Source organism: Diadema antillarum, unplaced genomic scaffold (genome assembly GCF_040938485.1).
Source record: "Diadema antillarum isolate AM-2024a unplaced genomic scaffold, OU_Dant_1.0 seq00000112_RagTag, whole genome shotgun sequence".
Taxonomy (NCBI): domain Eukaryota; kingdom Metazoa; phylum Echinodermata; class Echinoidea; order Diadematoida; family Diadematidae; genus Diadema; species Diadema antillarum.
In genome coordinates this window covers 830,365-854,551 of record NW_027271196.1, presented here as the reverse complement: position 1 = coordinate 854,551, position 24,187 = coordinate 830,365, and the positions used below count along the sequence as shown (strand labels likewise).

The 24,187-nt window shown below is 37.9% G+C and overlaps 1 protein-coding gene across 1 annotated transcript in view; it reads right to left on the bottom strand.

Moving 5' to 3' along the window:
- LOC139727037 (mesenchyme-specific cell surface glycoprotein-like) overlaps window positions 1-19,119 on the bottom strand; it is a 58,030-nt gene extending 38,911 nt beyond the window's left edge. The window contains exon 1 of the mRNA XM_071638017.1: window positions 18,966-19,119. The gene's annotated coding sequence lies outside the window, so the exon portion shown is untranslated. The remainder of the gene's footprint in view (window positions 1-18,965) is intronic.
- Between the last annotated feature and the right edge of the window lie 5,068 nt (window positions 19,120-24,187).

The window sequence follows — 24,187 nt, the reverse complement described above, 5'->3', positions numbered from 1 at the left end:
CAGGATTTGCAGACCACTACGTAATGAAATGTTATTGAGGATCCCATTGAAACTTGTGTGTATTTTCTGGTCGAGGGAAATCTTTAGTATAAACGTAAGCATTGATAAGTCTACGTGATTACAAAAGTCAAATTCGTTTTGTTGTTAATTTAGTAAAAGAAAAAAAATGTTTTAGATTAACATATCAGAGCTGATGCCTGGTCATATAACTGCTACCAGAATCTCCGATATAATGTGAATCAGAGGCAATGAAATTATTAAGGCTTTGAAAGGGATTGCATAGCATTGTTTGAGATGAGAATATTCAGTTTTTATCTTTTGCGAGATACTTGATAGAAGCCACTTTATATAATGTTAAAGAGCATACTATTCTATGAGGAATTCAAATTTCATTTGATGAAAATCGGTTTTGAAATTACTGATAATATCATATCAAAAAACAAAATAAAACAAATCGATCCTTATGAAATATGGGCCCCAATTTTTATTAGGATCACTTCATTTTGGATACCTCAGCCATTTCAAAACCAATTTCTATCAAATAAACTTTGAATTCCCCTTGCTTAGTATGCTCTTTTATGTTTTATAAGATGTTTCTCATTATCTAAAAAAAGTATATCCAAAAAAAAAAGTTGAAGCCTCATACCATCCGAAACTATAGCATTCTAGATTATGAAATATTATGCAGTTTCAATAATTTTTTGCAAGTTTTTGCAATTTCGAATAGTCCATATGAATATGCTCATAGTGAGTGAGTGAATTTTCCATTGATGGCGTATAAAAAAAAAAGATAGAGGACAAAAATTAAGAGAACAGTTTTCCATTATAAAAGTGTGAAATATGATATTACTCCTGGCCGAAAAACTTCAATGATCAAGCACATAATTATCATCAAAATTTGAGACTGGGTCATAAATGTATTAATTTGAACATAAATCTGAAAATTCTAAGTTTTTGTGTACAAACTAATGACAAGTTGCGAGGCGATGACATCATCAACGCATTCATTTGCATATTCACAATTATTGACTGGTTGAGAAGTGTTCTGTGAAAGTTTGGGAACCTTCACGATTTCATGACTTCCTCAATTTTCATCCGATTTTGATCAAATTTTCACTGTTGCGCATATCGAATTATATTCCTTCTTTGCAGACTAATTTGTAGCAGGTTCTGTATTTTCCCTTGAACTCATGAGAATCCTACGAACGGTAAAAAATCCGCAAGTAAGCGAATTCATCACACTTGATTATGGAAGAGAGGGGGTCACCTTCCACACCCTGAACCTCTCTCCTAAGATTCAGTTTGTTCATCAGTTTGCATTTTCCGCAGATTGTCGTGTTAGGATATAAAACCATCCAGTAAACAACTAATAAGCACGGGAATATTTTGTTCACAGATCTTTTAATAGTGACAGCGGGGTGTTAAAGATTTTTGTACGCTGATGTTGCTTATGTTTTTTACATGCATTTGACCATCAATAACTTAGCACAGATAGAAAGCTTTATGCCATAGTGACCCCACAACATTAAACAGAGTCTTTTAAAGTGTTTGACAGTATCCCCTTTACTCATCATATTATGTTTTAGACACAATGACAAACTACATCAGATTATGTAGTGATTATAAGAAAAAAGTTTGGGACAGGTGAAATCGCTATGAGTTCACTGCCCTTTTGGATTTGATTCGAATGAATACTTTCGAATCCCCCGCACGAACTTTTTTCAGAAGATATGGGTAGATGACATCAAACAATACTTCCGGTCAGACGAGAGTCTATACCCTGGATATCCGTACGTGCTTTTGTTGTTTTTTCTTTTCTAAAGTGAACTATATGAAGCAAGTCTCATTTCATACAGTCGCAAAGCTGCAGTCCGCCTTTAAGTCCTTTGTGCTCTTTTAGTGCCGATTGGCACAAAACAAAAGAACGAAAACCAACAGCGTTGAACACGCGTTGACATTCCTTGGTACGTAAAGTATCAGAGAATTCTTCACGCTCTGTGGAGTATGTCTTTTCCCCTTCGAAAGTGTGTCAGAAAGGAAGAGGGGAAGGAACTTCGTTTCCGTAGATATCGACGACACATGCACAGAATAATCATAATGGGCGTGCCTTTGAATTGCGTAACCACAAAGTGGACAATGTACTATAGTACTAGTAGTCCTTTGACAAAAGTGAACAAGATAATGCTATACAAGAGGTTAATATACGAGCAAAACCAACCAGTGAAAGACAATAAAGTAATGCCTATTTTCAATATTTCTGTATAGCTGTCTCGGTTAATAGGCCTTAAGCGATTCTGGCGTCATTTGTAAAGTTTGTGCATAACGGGCTCTCTCAATTTCGTTTTTTCTTTCACGCTTATTTTGTCCAGATTTCAAAAGTGATAATCCATCAAAGACATGCCATGCATGATTCAGAAAGTGAGAACGACAAATTGGGGACAGCATCATGTCATATGATCAAATCTACAAACAGAAACAAAAGCGAAAACAAAAAACAAACACAGATTTGAACATTTTTGCCAGGAGTATCAGGGGCGGCATTAGCCTTTTTCAAGGAGAGGGGGTGCGTTTATTTCGATTATTTTCTGGTTGCACTTCCGGGTTTCATCAGCTAACATGAAAAAAAAAAGGCCTCTCACCTACACGCATGCGAGTAAAACTTTTTTAAGGGTCTGCGTATGCCGCGTATTGGAGCAACAGGCTCACAACAGAGATAAAACTGTCTCAGAATACCACCCCTGGTCTGGTCTGTGGTAAAGTGTAATGTTAAAAGATTGTGGACTCCCCGGCCAGCAAATATTATATAACAAGATGTATCATCCAAAACGTCCCTCTTGAACCACGGATAAAACGACAGCAACAAAAGCATTTTAGCTATACTTGTGCTCGTAATCAATGCCTGACATCAAACCTATATGATATATGACAGATGAAGGAATCTTTACAAGTTCCCTCTTACTTCCACATACACCATATAGATTATGTAGTTCCCTGCCATAAAATAACGGATAGGAGACAATGCTTGTTTACTTTGGTTTTGTTCTACTCTGTGGTCGTTTATAATTATATTATTTGGTTCTTATTCTGCCTTCTTTTTTGAGGGGGTTCTTTTCTTGAGGGATCAAAAACAATCACAAGAATGGAGTCGTTTTGACCGTGTCCACGACCTCATTTTCGTATGCCAGTTCGGGTTCTAGTCGAAACGAACTATCAAGGATACGGTAATAACAAGGGGAACGCAGGCGGGAAAATACCCAATAATCCGCCACACAATGAGATAATGAAGGAAGCAGAATCGCCTAGCGGACGACGATTTATGGTGGCAATAAAGCGAAGAGAAGAGAACTTGTTCGATTGGATGATTACGGTGCTCTAGATATGCCTGATTTGATCGGTCATGGACGGACGCAGGTAAAGTCTATCTTTGGACGTAAACAACAGACGGACAACAGTCAAGACAGTCCGAGTCGAGAAATCAATCGTAGACATCGCATACTGTAATACCGCAGAACAGAGAAAGAGGATTTCCTCACAATTTCTATACAGCGGATAGTTATACGGAGTAAATTCAAACGAGTCAACGTATTAGTGCGTGCAGAAGAGAAAGGAAGAACTTATGTCGTTTGTAAGTGTATTATAGACAGGATTTAGTTTCAGTTTCAGCAAAACCACACGTCGGCATTTTTTTTTTCTGTGAGTTTATTTTGTTATATAGTTTTATAGCTGTTCTTATCAACTCTGTTTTCTTGAATATGCCTACGTACAAAACTGAAAATAGATTTCAACTCGACGAAATATTTCCAGCTCTTCCGTGATTTGAGTCTAACTATACATTAAAAAAAATCAACACAAATCATAGAATAATCACTATTTAAATGTTAGTTGAGTCAACCTAACATGATGTTCAGAGGTCTTAAATATGACAAAGTATTGATCATATATCAATTCATATTTCATCTCATTCATTTCTCTCATATTCTCTCTTTCCACATCCGTCTATTTCTGCCTCTCTCTCCTTCTCTCTCATGGTCGACGCCCCGTTTTTAAAAGTGGGGAGGGTGGGGCAGTTTACATTTCTGGTGCCACTTCCGAGTTTCGTCAGCTAACCAGCAAAAAAAAAAAAAAAAAAAAAAAAGCTGAACCACGTTAGTGTGTGTGTGTGGGGGGGGGGGGCAAGTGGTTAGACCCTATGTATTCCTACGTATTATCAGAAAAAAAAGAGCGGGGGAAGACCTGAGCCCCCCCCCCCCGTTTCGTTTCATAGTCTATCTGTCACACCTTGTCACATCAAAGTTTGATTGACGTTAAACGATTCTCTATATCTGCTTCTTCTTTAATTGGTGATCTGCATGGATCTCGTCCTGCAAGCAACCCTAAACAGTGCGAAACACGCGAAAAGGGTCAAAAAAATGTGTTTTCTCCATCCCGAAACAACCTCTTTAACGGGTGACTTCTGCCAGTGTAAATCCCCATGTTTTCGCAGCCATCTCTGATTTGCCCTTGACCAATGTTTGCACGTCGCCCATGGCAACGATCGTCCCATTTTCTCAGCCAAGTGGCACACAAACATATCCGTTTCGTCGCTGAGGTTTACCCTAATTGGATGTCAGATCCGGCGTCATAACGCATTTTTTTTTCCGCTTGTTGTTGATGTCGTCGTTGTTGTACTTTTGAATCTCATCGATTTCTGGCTTCTCTGAACGGCCTACTTGGTGACTGATTTTTCTTTTTTTAACTCGCTCGAATTCCACAAATATTCAGGCGGGTAGACGTTGCGTTATTTACGGCGATACAATGTGACTACAATACTCTCTAAAAAAAATCGAGTGAAAATTTTCACTCTAAAAAGAGTGAATACAAAAAAGAGTGAATTTCGAGTGAAATTGGAGTGAATTTTGAGTGAAAATGCTCATTTTCACTCATTTTGGAGTGACGTCAGGGATCACTCGAAGATTTTGGAGTGATCCCTGACGTCACTCCAAAATGAGTGAAAATGTACATTTTCACTCAAAATTCACTCCAATTTCACTCGAAATTCACTCTTTTTTGTATTCACTCTTTTAAGAGTGAATATTTTCACTCGATTTTTTTTTTAGAGAGTATTCTCAAGTTTGGGATCATACCCAACGAATGGAAAATCTATCCTTTTTTTCAGTTTTACTTGAACTTATCTCTTTTCTTTTTAAATTTTCGTTCGTTCGTTCGCTCTGCGTGAATAGGTATGTGTCGGAGGTCCCCTTTTTATACATCAAATACGTTTTACACACTCTTCACTTTAACCATTCTGAGAAGATGGTGCTATCGCATTGAAAGCGATATAAATAGAATGTACTTAATCAACATAAGTGTGCAAGATTCATCAGTATATTGTGACAATCAGTCTATTATTGATTGCTATACGAAGTTTCATTTTCCCTGTTTTTGTTTTTGTTTTTGTTTTTGTTCACAGAGAACTGCTTTGTGAGGTTAAACACTTAAATAAAATAGTAAACCCTAAATTTCTATAAAACTTCATTTCTCAGGAAACGCTTTTCCAGAGGATGTGGGTTCATAGAGATTTTCTTCGCATTGAGTTGCACTGTAATTTTAAAGCTGTATTGTCTGGTCTTTGAGAATCTGGTTTTAAAGTAAAAATCCTTGTCTGCTTGCCCACTGGTGACTATTTTGGTGGTTTTGTGATGCAGTGTCACATTTCATGAATACTAGGCAGTTGAGATTGATACGGAAGTGGAGAGGTATTCATCTATAAAGCACTTAATTTCATTCAGTTTAATTCAATTCATTTCATTTTCTTCCGCCACAGAACATAATAGAAAAAAAAAACATGATCTTGAGTACATAACAGTTTACTTTACCATGAAAATTAGAGGTAGTTTTGAAATAAGAATCATAAGAGCATTTGTTTTCCATCTGTACGAGACAAGATGGCTGGAAAACCCATATTCAATTGCACTATCATAGTGTTGTTGGTCTTCCATAAGGACCATTTGTAAATGTGCTTTGGGTGAACCACTCCATCAGGTTATACACCATGCATGTTCTTTGCCATGAATGAATGGAGTGATATCTTTTAAGTGAGTGTCAGCTGTGACTTTCTCAGACCCGGGTCTTTAGGTGTATTGAATTTGTGGGTTTCGGAATAATGAACCTTTCTTTATTCATTTTCGGATTAACGAACTTTCGGAATAAAGAACATTATACATGGCGCCATTCTACATCATGCAAATGGCGGGACGTTCGTTGTTATCTGTTCAGCTTTACTTACGACCTTCTTGATTTTTGTTCCTTTGAAGGGGAAATCCAGTCCAAATATAAGTTAGTCTGATAAAGAAAGGAGTAAAATCTTACGAGTTCAACGGTAAAAAGTTGACTGAAGTTGGTTATAACATTTATGACATTTTGAAGTTTTGCTAATTTCTGAAAACAATTCTTATACAGTGTATAATATGAATATGCAAATGAGTGAGCTACCCATGTCATAACCTCACAATTTTCCATTGATCATGTACAACAAAAAATGACGAAAATTCGATGTTTCTGTCATTGAAGCCTGAAACATGATGTTATTCCTGGTTGAATAACTTCAGAATAGTGATCAGCTCGATAAACGAGGATTTGAGCCTCGGGCATACTTTACCATTTGCATATTCATATTGACCGTTTCCCGAAAAAATAGCGAACTTCAAATTGCCTTATTTTTCATCCGATTTCTATCAAAATTATACCGTTGAACTCGTAATACTTCACTCTTTCTTATCAGACTAACTTATATTTGGACTGGATTTCCCCTTTAACCCTTTCTGTGCCAGGATCTTTGGACAGCGTATGCAAGGCTATTATATAGGGGGTGTTCCGTACCAACCGGAACTCAAAGCACAAAGTGTCAACGCCACTCATTCATATATAAACGATAAAAGCAAACTTTCTTTATAGCATGCGCACTTCCTTGCACCTCGCTATCATTTGCGGCAAAATAAATGTATAAATAAATGAAAATAAAAATGCAGCTTGCAGCGCACATGGTTCCAATGTGAGAAAATATTGACTTTTAGAAAAAGGAAAATAATGAATACAAATGTGGGGTGAGCCGAACATTGAAACATTGACAGGTTTCACAAGTTCTGTCTTTTTATCCCTCTCCTCCGTCCATTCTGTTCATTGACACCGGGAAGATAAAAGTACTGACTAATGGTCAATTATCACGTAATATTCGATGATCAATGTTCGCAGCGATTGAAATATTTTGACGGATGTAGGGATGTAACGTTGTAGAATTAATCGTTTTCATTAAACTCCCAAATTATTTCGCGCACTGCTTTTATTATGTCATGATGATAACAGCAAAGAAAATGTAAACAAATGAACATTGTAGGCACATCGTTTCATAAGAGCAGTACATAATGTCCAGCTGAATTTTTGTAAGTCTTCGATTGGCATGATGACATTAAAGTCGTGAGCCAGAAACTAAAAGGCAATAATTAGCTATATGTGGGAAATAAAACAGGCATTGCAATTTTGAGGAATATGACCTTAAGCAGTGTCTCTGAATACATTGACAATTATCACACATCTACGTGCTATCTCACATCTAAGGCATAAGCACATCTTCACCAATGTCTTTACACCAGTGTCATGTCGTATCGTGAATATAAGAGAGAGGGGGGGGGGGCAGATAATGTAACGATACAAGTTCCTCCAAATGTTGTAAACGTAGCACACGAAAAAAAAAAAGAAAAGAAAACGTAATTGTGATACTAGTAGGGTGCAATTATTGAACCAGTAGTAAACATTCTGTTACATGATTCGTGCCATAATAAGACACTCCAGGGGTATATTTGTGTACATAAGAGTTCAGAAAAAAAAAAATATATATACTGTATATATATTTACCTATTAAAGCAAGTAGTCATGAGATTTCTTATTGACCTGAGGTAATCATAAGCGGGCGGATATGTTTGATTGCTTGACCGTTTTTCCATGATGAGACACTCCGGTTGCGCCTCCTGAGTTTGGCATCATAATATTATTATGTCATTTTGGTGGTTCTATGCGTGTGTGTGAGTGTGTGTGTGTGGGGGGGGGGGGGGTGGGTAACTACAGGTAGGCGAGTCTTACCAGCGGTCCATACACAAGGTGCGCAATCATTATCTCATAAATTCCGCTAAATGCCACTTAATCCCCGGGACCGGCCGCGCTTCCGCAAAGACGAATTCGTTGGTTCCTGTGCGCTGCATAATTAAGTAATGGATCGTGCATCCGGCGGGGGATGAGCGAAAAATGTCTTTGACATTTTCAAACAATTAGTGCGCCGTACATGCCGATGTACGGCCCAGAAATGATTAATATCATATATGGAGTGCTCTCGCCGAACCGCGCGTTTTAGAGAGTGCGGAAGAGTGATTTGTCGCGTGAAACCAATCTAGTAGCCCAATCCCCGCACGGCGTCGCAATACGTGCCTGACTTTGTCGCCTTTTACAAACTGTCCTTCCGTCTAAAAAATTACTTTCACTTCACGCCAGGTGTGTTTGAATGCCCGCCCCGAATCTCTATACTTTTTTTTTCTTCCATGTCGTTTTTTTTCTTTTCATTTTTTAAATCGAAATCTGCATTTGGTCAGTCAACGACAGACGATTTAATCCTGAATGTGGACATTTAGCGTTTGATATGATCCGCAATCGGCAAAGTCAATTCAAACGTTCAACAATAACAACAACAAAGATTTGAGGCCACGAAGTCTTTCGCAAAAGATTTTCGCTTTGTTTGCTTGTTGTTATTGTAATTGCGATTGTTGCAGTTTTCTTTAATGGCCGTGCAGCGTGAAATAGGGATTTTCACCTTAAAGGGGAAATCCAGTCCAAATATAAGTTGTCTCATAAGAAAGAGTAAAATATTACGAGTTCAACGGTATAAATTTGATCGAAATCGGATGAAAAATAAGGAAGTTATGACATTTTGAAGTTTCGCTATTTGGGGGGAAACGGTTTTTGAACAGTCAATATGAATATGCAAATGACAAAGTGGGCATGCCATTCCCTCACAACTTACTATATAGTTTGTACATAAAATATTGAAATTTCCAGTTTTTCATTCAAACGCAGTTATTCCCGAGGCTCAAATCCTCATATATCTAACTGATCACTATTCTGAAGGTATTCAACCAGGAATAACGTCATGTTTCAGACCTCTATGACAGAAACATTGAATTTTCGTCATTTTTTTTTTGTACACGATCAATGGAAAATTGTGAGGGTATGACATGGTTAGCTCACTCATTTGCATATTCATACCCACTGTACAAGAACTGTTTTGGAAAAATTATCAAAACTCCAAAATTTCGTAACTTCCTTATTTTTCATCCGATTTCAGTCAAATGTTTACCGCTGAACTCGTAAAATTTTACTCTTTTTTATCAGACTATCTTATATTTGGACCGGATTTCCTCTTTAAAGGAACGAGGTTAATAAGTATCTTTTTTTTTCTGGCAAAATATTATCAACGATGATCTAGGCCAGAATCAGCTATAATGTCACCCCATGATATCTTTAACCTCTTCTTATACATGGTTCATTGATGAGGTATATTATAAAATTACATTAAATAATAGAGTTTCCCATGTACTCGAAGGCAACGGGCAGAACATAAAGACAAAACAAAAAAAAAAAGACAAGCGAGCATCGTGTGTTTGCGCCAGTGTCTCTCATAATCCCTTATAAGGCTAATGCAATGTTCTTGTCTTTGCAATTCAAATTGCAATTTGAAAACCTATTCATTCGCAGGAGCGAAGCGCACACTTCATGAATTTATATGAGGATTTCTCCACACAAACATCCTTCAAAAACTCTTTTCAAAAATATATCAGAGTTAACTTAAGGAAAGACGTATCTTGTATTATCATAAACTTGCTTCTCCTTTGTGTTTTATTGAAGAATTCACTCGCAATCAAGGATCTCTATCAATGCTGGTATTTTTTTTAAATCTCATTTACTATGTACTAAAGATATGAACTGTTATACATTCTTTCCAAATCAATCCATAAAGAGTATGTTGACACATCATCACATGGACAAGGGCACTCTGTACATTAATGCGTATGTCGCGCTGCGTGCGCAAAACAAAACAAAACAAAACAAAAACCGATGCGGTTTCTTCTGCGCAAATGACGTCATGGCCACGTGATTAAGAAAGCATTTTCAAAATCTCCACCGCGGGACTCATCGATATCAAGTGGCTCCTTCATGTCACTGCAGCTTCAACAGGGCTCACTTTTGTTTGTTTTGTTTTTATTTGGTCCATTGAGGTCATTCAACAGATGATGTGCTGCTTTGTAATCAGCATCAATGTCAGTTAGGGCAACTACCTCTATATCTAGTATCAGTAGCGAAGGCCAATTTCTTCTTACTTAATGTCGTTTCCACTGGTACCTTGGGCTAAAGGATATGCACTGGGAAAAATTATTAAATAGAGGAGAATGCAATCAAAATATCTATTTACGATGATTTTGGGCCCCAATCTAGTCACTCCGCCTTGGTCAAGGATGAACGTTCACTCATTTCACCGGGGTATTACCGCGAAAGAGAGCGAGCACACGTGCGCCGGCGTTCGATCTCACCTCACCAGGTAATGGAACATAATGTGTCCAGCTAATGGCCGCTTTCCACACGAATCAAATCACTGCCAACCTTGACATTATACAATGGCTATACGAGTAGCTGTGGAAGCGCGTTTCCGTTTGCCACTAGATTTGGACATCAACGACTTTAATCCTCTCGTTAAGGAGCGTTTGCACCTGCCCTCACAGCTCTCAACGCGGCTATAATACATTTATAAATCTGGCTCGTTTAAGACTTTCGAAAATTGCCCGAATTGAGCTCTTCTCGCTTAAACAATTTACACGCATGTTTCCGTAATGTTCGTCATGGCTCTTAGTTATTGAAAATATCGTCAATTAATAGATGGAACTTTGGCGTTCTTTGCATGACCTTGCATTTTGTCGAATACAAACGAAGCCTTGTAATCATGGACAGCAATGACCTGAATGAGGAGTCTAAGTCAGTCGCTAATCATAATTATATTCACAGACAAAAGACAATAATGAAGTGCAATGCAGAAAAAAAAGGCCTATATCAAAATCATAATGTCCTTGATAATAATAGAAATATAATGATAAAATATTCGTACATATATAGACCTGTAAATAAGTAAATTGACATAATGTCATTTATTTATCTATATGTGTGTGCGAGTGTGTGTGTTCATAAATATCTTTATTGTTGTTCTTTTTTGCCACGTTTGCCTGCTCTATATTATCATGTATATAGAAAGGAAGGCATATTTCATGATACGTACAAACAAAGACATACTAAAATTAGATAAAGAGTTTGAAACTTAGAACATTCTTGCAAGACTGAAAACCTGAATAATCAACTCGTCTGTAAGATCACCAAAATCCCGTGTGAATTATCCAATCACATGGCATGTTGTACACACTTTGAATCAAGGCTTAGTGTTAGGCCCCTCTGTACCCTTCAAAGATTCTTCTTGTTTTTCTTTTTTATTTATTTCGTAGCTGCCTTTATGAAAAGAAAAAAGAAAAAAGGTGTCTGTATTGTAATCCAGCACATAGGAAATCTCAATATAGGTGGATTACTGCACTCTTACATTTTTGTTCTTCTGTGTGTGAGTGTGTGTGTGTGTGTGTGTGTGTGTGTGTGTGTGTGTGTGTGTGTGTGTATTTAAACTCGGAAGCCTCCCCGATCCTATGGTCGGGAGATGCTTAGGAGAGACATGCCAAGGATCCGTGGGTTTATTTTGCCCCGCTTTCAGAGGACCTCCGGACAATGTTTACATCTTCCGCCAACATGGGTAATTGATAAGCCATACCCGTTGACGCACGTTCGACCAAATATTGCAATAAACAAGAAATGACCTCTTTCACCCACTTGACACAAACTTCACTCATACATGATTTGGAGGGACACAGGGTCTCTTTTACGTGGAATAAAGCAAGGAAGTCACCCAGTCGTTGATAGGTATTTCAGGACATGCGAAATCAAAGGAAGAAGTGTGGTACAGAGCTGGTAAAGCAATGAACAGATCCTGGTTTTTACTTCTACCCAGCGCGTTCATCCTTGAACGAGATACTGTATCCTGCCATTATCGGAGTACTTGACTCTTTATAGTCTCCGACGTGTTTTGTCTGTTTGTTTGTTTGTTTGTTTGTTGGTGTGTTGTTGTTGTTGTTGTTGTTGTTGTTTTGGGGGGTGCTGAGCACACGTTGACGGAGGTTGTTAGTATACAAATGACGCACAGGTCTGAGTGCGTCAGTCGGAATTGTGTGCATAAGGTAACTATGGAATGCTTAACCCACGAGGAGAAGCCGAGTGGGTTTAGGCTAAATTCCATAGTTACCGCATGCACACTATATTCCGACTGACGCACGAAAAGACATGTGCGTCATTTGATTTATAGAATGGGTAATTTTCTTGTCAAAAACCCAGTTTTCTATCGTGTTACCCGATGACAAAATTACTGGATGCATTTCCTTTTGGCTTTCCGTAAAGGGCATGCATACCCGTACTTACGGTTTTTACTGGATGCATGGCCAGCCATGCATAAGTTTTTATTATAAGTCTTATTACAGAAAATAGGGAAACTGACCCCCCCCCCCCCCCCCAAAAAAAAAAAAAAAATAAAAAAAATAAAAAAATAAAAAAATAATGTGCAAAAAAGTAAAAAGAAAAATAAGAAAAGAAAACAGAAGAAAAACCGAGAAAGAAAATGGGATTCCACCGGGATTCGAACCCGAGACATCTGAATTGCTAGACCGGTGTTCTAACCAACTAAGCTATGTGATGTCCTTTGTTCATTGATGTTGTGTTTGTTTGTTTTTTTCACTGTTCGTGGGGTCAGAAGCAGCTGCACGTATCATGAACCTGACGCACACTCAAATGATGGCCATCAACTTGTGCATATTTGAATGTGAGGTATATACCAAAGTGACGCATACTTTCTATAGGCCTATGTATAAATTCAAACAAATAAGGAAACTATCCAGAAATATGTACTATGAATGAAAATGAGCAAAGAAAGCGGAATTTCAATTCCGAATTCATACTCGAGAACATTTACTCTACATTGCTCACACCGTCTGAGTTATGGAAAAACTGTTTGATTTCTTCTTTTTACTGAAAATACGGCATCTCATTAAATGCACTGAAGAACAACTATCTTAGGCCCAATGTTTACTACGTGATATGACTGCCTACATATTAAGAATGCTCCAATGGGGCTATCAATTTATCAAGCTCGTTTTTACTCTTGTCGATCATGTATCATCAAAAACATGAACAATTAAAGGATAGAAAATCGAATAGGTACCGACCAAGTGATGGCGTCAAACAGCACTTTGGATGTTTTAAATCAATCTGATGTTAAAAGGCTCAATTAGTTGACTTGCATCAGCCGCCATCTTTTATTAGGGGAGAAAGTCACATAATCTATTATAGCCATCTGGTGATGACGGTAATGGAATCATTACGGTACTTTTTTTTCTCTCTCTGCCTTTGTTTTTGTTTTTTGGTGTTTTTTTTGTTGTTGTTGTTGTTGGGTTTTTTGTGCGGGATGTGAATTATATCTTTCCAACTTTCTACAGGGTTGTGTTTCAGACACAAAGTCAGGTGAATAAAGTGATGATTAATCCGACAGACCTGACAGTATGTTAATTTGGAGGAGTAACAAAATCTGTTTTGTTTTGCATTGCATGTCATTATGTTCGAATAAATCACTCCCATGTACACATTGAGTTTTTTATGCTCTTTCCAGATTTTCCACCAAAAAACGACAGAAAATGGCTCAGTTTAACAAAAATGCAACTAAAAAATCTCACATGTGGCTGAAGGTGATATTTCAAATTAGTAAAACTGCATGATTCTTAACAAAAGGTCTATGTTTAATTGCAAATGCATCTTTACTCAATGCATAGCCTACAGACATCCTAAGCTGTCACCACTTTTAGAGTTACAGGCATTAAACCTGAAGAAAAAAAAATATATGTATATATATATATATATATATATATATATATATATATGTATACATCTATATGTGTATATATATATATATATATATATATATATATATATATATATACATACATATATATATATATATATATATATATATATATATATATATATATATATATAGATGCAAAGCACGGTGATTTGCCTGGAAAAAAAATGAGATGTGATGTTCAGGAACACTTTATCGCACTTTCAGACTGAATAGTCATATGCACTGAAATTCGGTTTTTTTTAATTTTAGGTGTTGTTTTTTTTTTCACGAGACAATTTGCAAAAGCATTGGAATCGACTTGTGTCTATGATGCTTTTACTCTCCAGCACGGATGATCGAATCAACTCAAAGTAAATTTTCATTCCGCTTTGAATCTTTATTTGGTTTTGTTTTGTTTTGTATTGAATACAATATACAAGGACAAGTGACGTAACAATTTTCTCAACTCTGGAGTCTGTACACTCCAATGATACCAAACTCAGCAGATAATAAAATATTGAATGTGCCACAACTTAAGTCTAAACATTATGTTCATCCTTACGAATATTTCACCATCAGTCAGCAGAAGATTCCCAGATCCTTGCAAGTGTACTAAACAGATAAAGAAGTAAAGAAATACACACATTTAACTATAAAAGTTAGTAATGTGGTTACTCAATGGGATAAAGACAGTGAAATAAAATTGAAGAATACTATGACAAAGAGGAACGGCTGAAATGAGGATAGTTGTCCTCGTCTCAATCCAGAATGTTGCGCCTTTCTTCAAATAACGCTAGAACATTATTACCGCCGTTCTGCCGCTGACGCGTCCCCTTCACGGACCATCAAGGCGGGAATCCGTCATCTCTCTTCAACTCGTCCATCCCCTAAAAGGCCCTGACTGTCTGTATTCTTCGCTCCGATGGTGACATCATTACGTTACGCCCCGTGATTGTCTCGTGTTTATCATTACAGGGGGGACTTGATTAATATGGATGATTGGGGGCAGAGGGCAACGGCAAAAAAAGAACGAGAAGGGAGCCGCATATATGGACTGACGATTTGGAATCGTGCGAGATTGACATGAATATTTAACGACGGACGTAGCCCAGAGCGATCCCCCACGTTACCAAAGTATGGTTTATTATGTGGCGGATATGAGAGACACGATTCTATTCAATTCAGAACGCAAGACTGATCCCTGCCCGTAAGTCATTTCAGTGATGATGATGATGATACTTATAAATATGAACTGAGCACTGTTAGGGTACAGCCAACGAAGTGAACGGCAAGAGCGCTGGATTTGAGATATAAGCAACGGTCTTCGCAAGCGTATATCGAGATTGACAATCTCTGACATAAAATAGTTTTCATTTGACACTAATGCATCCGTACACACATCCAACCCGCATGTTCCAATTCTTTGAATACGCTGGTCATTAATTTTTACCGCGGTGACAACGTGTCCGAGCGATGTAATCGATATTGACTTTTGTGGGGGGGTTTTTTCATTGTCGATACTCTCAATTCACCTCGAGTATCCGCACTTCTCCATTGTAGGTCAATTTAAAGCAAATATTGTTCAATTGTCCTTAGTCTCAGCCGTCTGCCCTCGTCAAACACACGTCACATCGGGAAAAGACCTTTGATCATCTTTTTTTTTCTTCGAAATGAAAATCTGAGTGCTTCCTACATCATTACGGTAATGATATAACGAGCAATATCCTGTGCAGTGGGGTCGATTTAATGTACTATTAAGGTACCAGTGCAGATGAAATCATAAATCGCTACGACATCATAATGAAATGAATCGGTTGTCAAAACCCGGAAGTACGAGCGATTTAACTAATATTCCTCTTACGAAGTAATGACCCGAAGATGAAATACATGACATTTATTGAAAACTGCACGTAGCAGGCTGTAGTCATTATTATGCAAAATAGCTCATTACAGCTTTCGAAATTGAAGTTTCATGTAAGGGTAGATATCTAGAGGAGAACACTTCACTGTTTTAATAAAGTGTTGGCAAAAAGAGTAATTTTAATGGAGGAAAACAACTGATGTACCATGTGCAAAAACATCTCATGTTCACATTGTTTCCCTCAAATGTCCGTATTATGCACAAACGTGGCTTATCTATACGCTTATATATCCGTACGAGATCTTCGCTTTTAAATGCCGGTTTTCTATACACTAATAGTATACATCATACACACACTATTAAATTCCTTCCACTGTCAATTAAGGATTGGCCCTTTGATAAATGCATATGTCAATATCCTTGGTTCCAACATGAACTTCGTTTTCTTCTCGAGTACTTCGCTTTATCGACGATGCCTCATTCCAACACACTGCGTGTATGTTGTAACATCGGGTGGAGTCTGTAATCGCACTTGAATCTTCGAACCGTAAAGTTGACGCTCTTTCTTTGTACAGCATGAAGTTCGTGACTCCGAGATGCAAACATGTCTTGCCAATAATATTTCATCAGAGTATATATATATAGGCCTGTCAAACTTCTCAACTCCGTTTACTTACTGTTTCGGTATGACTCACGCTCGTTGGATGGGAAAAGAGTTGCGCGACTTGTTGAGTTTCGATCTGCATTTTACATGATCATTGTAAAGACATCATTTAATCCTCGTAAGCCAGTGAGCTTCAAGTCCACTGCACAGAACTAGAAAATGGTTATGAAGTGCCTTGCTCACGAATCCCGCGTGCCACTGCTGGTTGTGAACTCGAATCAGGGCACCCACGATTAACAGTTCGTCATCTTATCCCCTGCGGCCAAAAACCCTTCGTTATAAATGTATGTAATGGACTACTATAGGTAAATCACTGTAAATGCCATAAGCCGAGGAAACTCCCTCTCATGTACATGTGTATAAGTCACTCTGATTCTATCACTGAAGAAAAAAAAACCAACAACAGCATGACGGACACAGCCTGTAGAATGTCATCTTTTAAAAACTGTTAAAGCTGAAAGGTACTGTGAGAGGGGTACTAGCCCAAAGTTGGCTCATCGTGAAAAGCATACCTCCCGTCCAAACAGTGGCGGATCCAGAGGGGGGCGCAACCGGCGCACCCCCCCCCCCCTTTATTTTTCGTTAAAAACAAAAGAAATAAAACAAAAAAGAATAAATGAAACCCGGAAGTGGCATCAGAAATATTAGTCACGCCCCCCCCCCCCCCCCCTTTACAGAAATCCTGGATCCGCCCCTGTTAAATACGCCCTTCTCTAAGTCATTAACTAAGTTTCTAACATAACCATAGACAATACCCAACAGCCCGAGAAAGTACTCCCTTCCTTCCTTCCACAAACTTTCACTGCTCCAAAGGCCATTCAAAGGTCGACAGAGCAAATCCAGGGTCCGCCTCAGCGCGACTTTGACCAAGGCGACAAACGCTCTGATAAATCCAGATTGTCCAGAGCAGTTTTAATGCAAACGCATTATCAGGTATTCACCTATTAAAGCCTTTGACAACGGAAATTGGATTGACCATATAGTAACTCTGTTGTAAGTTGCAGTATCTTGCAGAAAAAAGGTTAATTCTACTCACTTCCTAAACAGATACCTTTTGGTCGACTCATCTTATTTCTGTTCTTTCTTGCACATGACTGTTTTTTGTTTTGGGTTTTTTTTTTTTTTTGCAATTATACTGTATTTTCAGTATTATGATAGCAAAATATTGCCCCTTAAATAATTTCATGAAAGTGACATCTCACTGATTGTGTATGTTGTTTTCTTTTTTTCTAGATTTTCTCCAAAAGCACATTTTTGCAAGAAAAAAGCTCCAAATATTAGCACTAAATATTACCTCCTAATAAGCGTAGTCTATGAAAAAGTTGTTTCAAGATAAGAAAACTCGCATTCTCAAGGATGATTTTTGCCTCTTTTTTTTCACTGCAGTAAACTTTGCGGACGAATCAAAATAAAATTGTAACGCTGATATCATCACTCTTTTAGCCAATTTTGATGGAGCAAAAGATGATTTGTTGCCATTATGTCGCAGCGGAGAGGAGCAGAATTACCTGATTACGATAGTAGAAGTCTCAAAGTAATGAGGAAAAGCCTGCAGTCACCTTACAAGAATAATAATTGCACCAGTTCCGAAGGAATTCCCTGTTTTATGTTAAACATAATGTACTTTGATTCCCATACATGTAGGTAGTGAATTTGAAGTCAGTCCATGCTAATATTACCTTCGACAAATAAACTGAAATCAAGGAAAAAACAGGCAGTTTCCTTGATTTTTAAGACATTCTGGAATTGATGTTTCACTTGTTACCACAAAACAATTATATCGATTGCAGAAACATATTTATGATGATTATAATCATTTGGCGATTAGATTATTAACTCATTTTAAATGGACTCGATTAAGACTCAAACAGCATTGTTTCTTTGAAAAATGCGAAAGTTTCAAACCCCATGACTTTCTTGTCTTGGGTCCAATTGTAATGAAAGTTCTACACTGTTCTGCATCGTTTTTTCTACGCCACTTGATACGCTCAACTTGCCAGGGATTTGCAAATTCACTGAAAGTTATCAACTCGGTGTGTCAAACGTTTCACGTTGTTCGTGTCCCGTTAACGGACAAACAGACCAGCATTGATATGTTTCAGCAGCATTTATCACTCCACACCCCCCCCCCCCCACAACCCCCATCAACCAACACCACCACCGCCACCACTATCTCCACCAAAAATAGCCGCAATGAAAAGCTGTGCCCCTTTTTATTAACCCCATACATTTATGCCGTTTTGCGTATAGTTCGATTATGTCGAAGCCTTTCCTAAAATCGACGCTCAAACATCAAGGTAGAAGAGCAAAATATACATCATCATTCTAATGAGCTTACAACTGGAGAATGCTCAGAAAAAAAAAAGAGAGAGGGGAGAGAGACTCACCTGTTTCGGCCCGCAATCACAGCGACAATCACTGTCCAGCTCCAATACCATTAGACCCACACAAATAAAATCGCCGAGCGCGAGAAGGCTCGATTTCTGCTCTTACCTTCTCTGAACGACTCGGTGCGGTCGTATGTCCAGGGCGGAATGAAACGAATGTTCGACAATCAACCGTCACCACGCCAGAGTCAATCCGAACCGAACGCTCGAGCGATCTCTCATCTCCTCTAGATGTCATGCCTCTACTGATTTTGTCGTTGTTGTTGTGGTTATGAACTCCCGCTGTGCTAGTCTCAATTTCGAGTCGCTTGCAATTTCACTAGATTGACCGTTTGGTTTGGTTTTGCTCAGTTTTCGTGTTGGGTATAAAGATCATTTTTTTTTTTCTGTTTGGTGCTGTTTTGTCTTTCGGCATTGGAACAATAATTAGTACGTGTATTCTACGCACGTATTCAGCCTACGGCGTGTGACAGACGTGAGTTGAAAACCAGATGCAAAATACGAATGCACCGTCAATCTTGGCTTCAAGAGCTTTCCCGCCAAAAAAAAAAAAAAGACTTCAAGAAAATGTTGCCTTCCTTTCACGTGTTTTTTTTTTCTTCCTTGATTACAAGCAGATACTTTATAGACAACAGAGAGAGAGAGAGAGAGAGAAAGACGTTGGGAGGAGATAAAGACAGGGCAAGGAAAGTGAGAAAAGAGAGACTAGGAGTTGAGGTAATAGGTAACGACACAATATGCATGATACGACTCCAGTATTGATATGTGGAGCAGACGGATAAATTAATACTGGAATAGTGCCTTAATGACAGGCCAGCCGCTGTCGAGGTCTGAGAGGTATGACGAAGACGTGAATGATAGAAAGAGGGGGGGGGGGGGGAGCCGAAGTAACTCTATTTAGGGGGACTGTCATGACTGTATAATCATACCGTATGCATTTTGTAACTCTAAAAGTGAAATGATAACCTGGGTCCCTTTCATGAAATTCTTTTGAGACTTTTTCGCTTTTTCGCTTTCAAAACCCGTTGAAGACGAGTCCCGAGAATACTCGAGCAGGTGTCTATGGGAAATGCGTGTTATAACAAAATCACTCCTCAACGGGTTAATTCATACACACTCATGAGAGACTTCATGGAATGGATTTTACTTTTTTTGTGGCTAAATATGAGCGACTTTGGCCTTTCACCTGGGATTTATTCACAGACTTCCATAATGACGACTTTATGAAACGGATCCCAGGAATTGATATAATGCTGGCGTCGAACGTAATATGCCTTCAGCATCCTTGAAAACATTATTTTGAACACAACTTTTTTTTTTTTTATCATCCTGACGCTCTTTGCTTCAAAGCAGAAATACAGCAACGTCTAAACATGTACTTTTATGGATGAAGAATTACTTTCATTTATGGGTTTATCCAACCATCAGGCGGAAAATGAATGAATACAATACAACGAATTCAACGGGTAGTGTCACTCTACTTGGCGCTTGGTTTTACGCATAAGCCTCTTTTCCCTTAGAGTAAAGTGAATACCATGTAGATGTAACTCCTATTAAAGAATTGCTGTTCATGCTGGTAACTCCATGTTTGAACTGAACTGACATCTTAAGGTGAAATCCAGACCAGCTGGGGCCTGTTCCATAAAGAGTTAAGACTGATCTTACGCTCCATTTATGGAGCGTAACTCAGCGAAACGGGCTTTAGACCAATACTAATAATTGTAAGTCTGTTTCATAGAGATATTTGTGCTTGATTTAAACACAGTTTAATAGCAGATCGCGCGTAACTTTTTTGAATCGCATCAATCCTAAGAACAGTCTTACGATAAATCTCTGTGAAACAGGCCCAAGTTAAAGTTTTTACAAAACAGTTCATGTGATCATGCCAATAGTGAGTTGATGGTGTCATTACCTTACACTTTTCCATTGATTGTGTACACAAAGAAAGCGACAAAAATCAAATTTTTCTGCTGTATAAGGGTGAAACATAATGTCATTCCAGACTGAATGATTTCAAAGTTAGATCGGCCGGATATAACTTAATTTGAGACTGGGCAGAATTCCATTTGAACAAAAAGAAAACATGAAATTTCAAAATTTTGTGAACAAGCTATATGACAAGCTGTGAAGCGGTGATATGATCACTTCTCCCTCACTCATTGAACCCTGAAAAATTATCAAAACTTCACAAGTTCAGAACTTCCTTAATCTTTATTCGATTCTGATCAAATTTTCATTGCTGTGCTTATGAAATGTTACACTTTTTTTCATCAAATTAACTTTCTACTGATGCCAAATTTCCCTTTAAACATTGGACTCGGAGCAGAAAAAGCGGATATTGTCATGATCACCTTCTCTTCCGCTTGTTGGTACTGGGGATGATGCGGCATGTCGAACTGATAGAAAGGAATCTCCCTACCCCCCCCCCCCCCCCCCATCCCTTCCACATATCATTTTACAACCAATGAGATGAGTGCGGGAGGTGATGCAGCGTTCATTAGCTGTAATGATGCGGCAGCCCGCTAAATTGAAGACGAGGCATAGTCATGAGCGTCTTCGCCCGAGAGTCACAAAAGGTCATCAGTTGGTCAGTCTCTGAGCATCTACCTCTTTTCCATCTTGATTAGCTTTTTTTTTCTTCCTTATATATTCCTCTCTTCTCTCCTTCTCTCCTTTCCTCCTTCCCTTTCCCTTCTCTTCCTCATCCTTCCTTCTTCTGCTCCTCCCTTTTTCTCTCTTTCTTTACTTCTTTCTTTTTGCGTCTCAAGGTCTCTGGCAAGCATAGCTACGGAATCAGAACAAGTGCTTCGGAAGTCTTGTGTGACATGAAAAAAGAAACAACATTCCATTTAATATACCGGTAGGGTATAAATCATAATATTTGGATATACAATAAGACGCGCAACATCATTCCTTTTCGTTCATATGTTGAGTGATGTCATATAAGTTATACCTTTATCACGGTGAGAGGTAAATGACTTAAATACTGAGGAAAAGTTTTCGATAAAACGATGAAATGACACAGATGAAAATGAAAAATGAGTCTCGCTCGATTTATGATACTCGTATTGATACTGAAAATTCTACGCTAGGCAAGTCCTAAGCAGCATTCTGTCACACGGAAACATACAATAGATCTATACATGTGTATGAACACTATAATTGTCGCATTAGAAAAGGTTGCTTTTGACTACAACTACGTATTTGTTGAAAACTTTGGTACATATATATACGTGAAACTCATTAACAAAATATACTGCATACACAAGATCAGACGTATGTGACTTTCTGATTGTCTACAATATCTATACTTATAACGAGCCACCGTCAAGTTGTGCTTATAGAGTTCAACGCACTTCTCATCACCTTCCTGTTTGGTTTTTTTTTTTTTTAGTTGTCTTATTTTCAATCGACTCAAACACAAATGAGTCTAAACATCATGCACATCGGTGACTTCCAGCTCAAGGAATACGGCGCCCTCACTTGGTGAAAAATGCGCTTTCGTGATTGGTCAACCTCTTGGGTGACGATTGAGATTGTTATTATTATTTTTTTTTTTTTTACAAAATGAAATAACGGTATATCTGTTGTGATTATTACAATAATGATAACAATAACAATAATGGTAATAATTGTAATAATAATAATAATGGCAATAAAAAGCGTTAAAAATCCAGTTTTTTTGTTAATATTCCAAACGTCATGAAAAAGAAAAAAGGGGGGAGAAGAAAAGGCAATTCTTACTTCGGCCTTCTCTTCAAGCCTATCATCAAGATGCTACCTACGATGGCCAACAATGATGGCTCGTGTGCACGTGTTTGAATACGGGCCAACGATTCACCCCTGTCCGCGCGACGTACATAAATTTCATTATCTTGTTATCATTCTATATAACATATTTCTTCCAACTCGTCGGCGGTCCATCTATGCTAGACAACGAACGCGTACAGTTTCTCAACTTGGCATTGGGTCTACCGAGGTATACTTTTAGTCATCTTCCTAGCTTCAAGCTTTATAATTTCTTTGAATTTGAAATTAAGCAAATAATTGTCAGTTCAATTACGACAATTATTATAAATCTAATTCATAGGCCCTACTGTTATCAGGGTATTTTTATTCGCATGATCATTATCGTCATTCTGCGGTGTCAATCATCATCAATATTATTATCACCATAATCACACTTAAGATATAATCACCAATGATTCTATCATAAAATTCAATTGGTGAAACAAATTAATGACTGTTATCAAGAGCACCATCATCACATTTGTCTTCTCGAGAATGTGATCATATAAAGCAAGTTTATCATAAACTTTCCAGGTGTGAATCTCATACCGCATTTGAGTAAACTCCGAATATTGAGATATAAAGATAAACAAAACAAGTTTAACAACACGTGCATTCTCTGTTCCATCATTCAAAAAGAAGTCCCTAATCATTCAAGTCCATTTCCTCTCCACCTCCGTGCAATACCATTCCCTAATCTCCCGTAGAGCTAAAGATAGTGTTCTTGGTCAACATCCGCCGTGTAAGAATTTGTGTGTATATAATACTTTCATATAAAATATTTGCTTGTCGACTACTATTTACACGACATAGTACTCGATGTCTATCTTTGACACACGCATCCACTGTTAGCCTTGTAGCGACTCACTGAAGCAACAATGCCGGTTCTGAAACGTTGCATTTTTGCCTTATCTTGAAATTATCTTAATCGTTAAGGTTAATGATGATTCTGATTACTGTTCCGCCCGACTCAATTTCGATCTCATTACAAAAAAAGAAAATGACACCATCTGCCTTGCTTACTATAATTATTTTCTTCAGGGTCCCGCAACGTCAAACCTAGCGACTGATTGATAACCAGAAATAAATAAATGAATGCATGAATGAATAAACGAATGAAAAAACGGAATAATGCATGAATGAATGAACGAACGAAGACATGAACGAATAAGTAAATGAATAAATGAATGAATGAACGGGTGGATGAATGACTATTATGAATTAAAAACTGAAATAATGAATGAATGAATGAATGAATAAAGACAGGAATGAATGAATGAAGACATGAATGAATGAATGAATGAATGAATGAATGAATGAATGAATGAATGAACTGACGAATGAACGAATAGATGGATGGATGAATGTATAAATGAATGAGTGAACGATTGAATTGATACAGCAAACTCCTCATCTCCATCCCCCCCCCCAAA